The following is a 2,500-nucleotide window of genomic DNA, read 5'->3' as shown; positions in this document are numbered from 1 at the left end:
CCCATGCCGACGCTCATCAGACCCCAGAAAAGGTGTTGGTTGATATAGACAGCAGGATGTGGCCTGCGGCAGTTGGAATCCGCTAAGGAGTGTAACAACTCACCTGCCGAATCACCCGTCCTGGTGCTCTGGATGGCGCTGGAGCCGCCGGGCCCATACCCGGCCGTCGCCGGCAACAGGAGCCGCGAGGGCTAGGCCGCGACGAGTAGGAGGGCCGCCGCGGTGAGCACGGAAGCCTAGGGCGCCGAGCCCGGGTGGAGCCGCAGTAGATCTTGGTGGTAGTAGCAAATATTCAAACGAGAATCCTGAAGGCCCCCCCCCCCCCCCCCCCCCGCCGCCGCCGCCGCGGGGGCGCGGAGAAGGGTTCCATGTGAACAGCAGTTGAACAAGGGTCAGTCGGTCCTGCGGGATGGGCGAACGCCGTTCGGAAGCGCGGGGCGGGCCTACGTCGCCCCCGGTCGATCGAAAGGAGTCGGGTTCAGATCCCCGAACCTGAGTGGCGGAGATAGGCGCCGCGAGGCGTCCAGTGCGGTAACGCAAACGAACCCGGAGGGCTGGCGGGAGCCCCGGGGAGAGTTCTCTTTTCTTTGTGAAGGGCAGGGCGCCCTGGAATGGGTTCGCCCCGAGAGAGGGGCCCGTGCCCTGGAAAGCTGCCGTGCGGTTCCGGCGGCGTCCGGTGAGCTCTCGCTGGCCCTTGAAAATCCGGGGGAGAAGGTGTAAATCTCGCGCCAGGCCGACCATATCCGCAGCAGGTCTCCAAGGTGAACAGCCTCTGGCATGTTAGATCAAGGGGGGTAAGGGAAGTCGGCAGTCAGAGAACCGTAACTTCGGAAAGGATTGGCTCTAAGGGCTGGGTCGGGCTGGGGTGCGAAGCGGGGCTGGGCTCGAGCCGCGGCTGGGGGAGCAGTCGCCCCCGCCCTCGCCCGCCTCTCTCCGCCGCTGGAAGCGTGGCGCGCGGCCCGCCTCGCGGGGCCCCCGTCCCCGGCGCCTCCCGGCGTCGGCGGGCGTGGGTTTTCGCGGGGTGGTGTCCGGGCCGCGCGGGAAGGCGGGTCGGTAGAGGGGGCCGGTACGGGCGGCCGGCGGCGGCGGGCCCCCGGACGCGCGCCGGGCCCTCGTGATTCCCCCAGCTGAGCAAGCCCGCCGGGGTCCCGTTTGCGTGCGGGTCGCCCGGTGTAGTCGCCTTCAGCTGGCGCCTAGCAGCTGACTTAGAACTGGTGCGGACCAGGGGAATCCGACTGTTTAATTAAAACAAAGCATCGCGAAGGCCCACGGGGGGTGTTGACGCGATGTGATTTCTGCCCAAAGATCCGAGATTGTGTCAAAGTGAAGAAATTCAATGAAGCGCGGGTAAACGGCGGGAGTAACTATGACTCTCTTAAGGTAAAGCAAATGCCTCGTCATCTAATTAGTGACGCGCATGAATGGATGAACGAGATTCCCACTGTCCCTACCTACTATCTAGCGAAACCACAGCCAAGGGAACGGGCTTGGCAGAACGCGGGGAAAGAAGACCCTGTTACTTTACTCTAGTCTGGCACTTTAAAGACAAAAGGGTAGAAGGGGGAGGCCCCGGCCGCCGGGAAAAAAACCTCACGTTTTTTTACACCCTGAGGCGGGGAGGCGAGCCCCAGCGGGGGCCTTCTGGGCAAGGCCCCGGGACCCGCCGGGCGTACCCGTCCGGGGCAGGGGGGGGGTTTTTGGGGCGGTAACCCGTCAAACGGTAACGCAGGTGTCCTAAGGCGAGCTCAGGGAGGACAGAAACCCCCGTGGAGCAGAAGGGGAAAAGTCGCTTGATCTTGATTTTCAGTATGAATACAGACCGTGAAAGGGGCCTACGATCCTTCTGACTTTGGGTTTTAAGCAGGAGGTTCGAAAAGTTACCACAGGGAAACGGGGGGCGGCCAAGCGTTCATAGCGACGTCGCTTTTTTATCCTTCGATGTCGGCTCTTCCTATCATTGTGAAGCAGAATTCACCAAGCGTTGGATTGTTCACCCACTAATAGGAACGTGAGCTGGGTTTTGACCTCGTGAGACAGGTTGTTTTTCCCTACTGATGATGTGTTGGAATAGTAATCCTGCTCAGTACGAGAGGAACCGCAGGTTCAGACATTTGGTGTATGTGCTTGGCTGAGGAGCCAATGGTGCGAAGCTACCATCTTGGGGGTTATGACTGAACGCCTTAAGTCGAATCCCCCCTGACGTGATGATACCAGGCCGCGGAACTTCGGTTGGTTCGGATACCCGGGCCCCGGGCCCGGGGCGCAGAGCCGTTTGTGAAGGGCTGGGGGGGGCCGGTGATGGTCGCCCCTCTCCTATCTCGCACCGCATGTTTGTGGAGAACCTGGTGCTAAATCACTTGCAGACGACCTGATTCTGGGTCAGGGGTTTTGTGCGTAGCAGAGCAGCTACCTCGCTGCGATCTATTGAAAGTCATCCCTTGATCCAAGCTTTTGTCGGCCGAGGGCGCAGGGCCCCGCCGAAACCCCGCGGACCACGGGG

General features: G+C 62.0%; 1 pseudogene; it reads left to right on the top strand.

Moving 5' to 3' along the window:
* LOC138615185 (28S ribosomal RNA) overlaps positions 1-2,455 on the top strand; it is a 3,907-nt pseudogene extending 1,452 nt beyond the window's left edge.
* Positions 2,456-2,500: the final 45 nt, after the last annotated feature.

The sequence above is a fragment of the Brachyistius frenatus genome, unplaced genomic scaffold, assembly GCF_029030835.1.
Source record: "Brachyistius frenatus isolate BFR_SWC_R1_liver_20210118 unplaced genomic scaffold, ASM2903083v1 Contig_756, whole genome shotgun sequence".
Classification (NCBI taxonomy): domain Eukaryota; kingdom Metazoa; phylum Chordata; class Actinopteri; family Embiotocidae; genus Brachyistius; species Brachyistius frenatus.
Note: the sequence above shows the minus strand (reverse complement) of the source record. Positions and strands in the feature narration are given on the sequence as shown.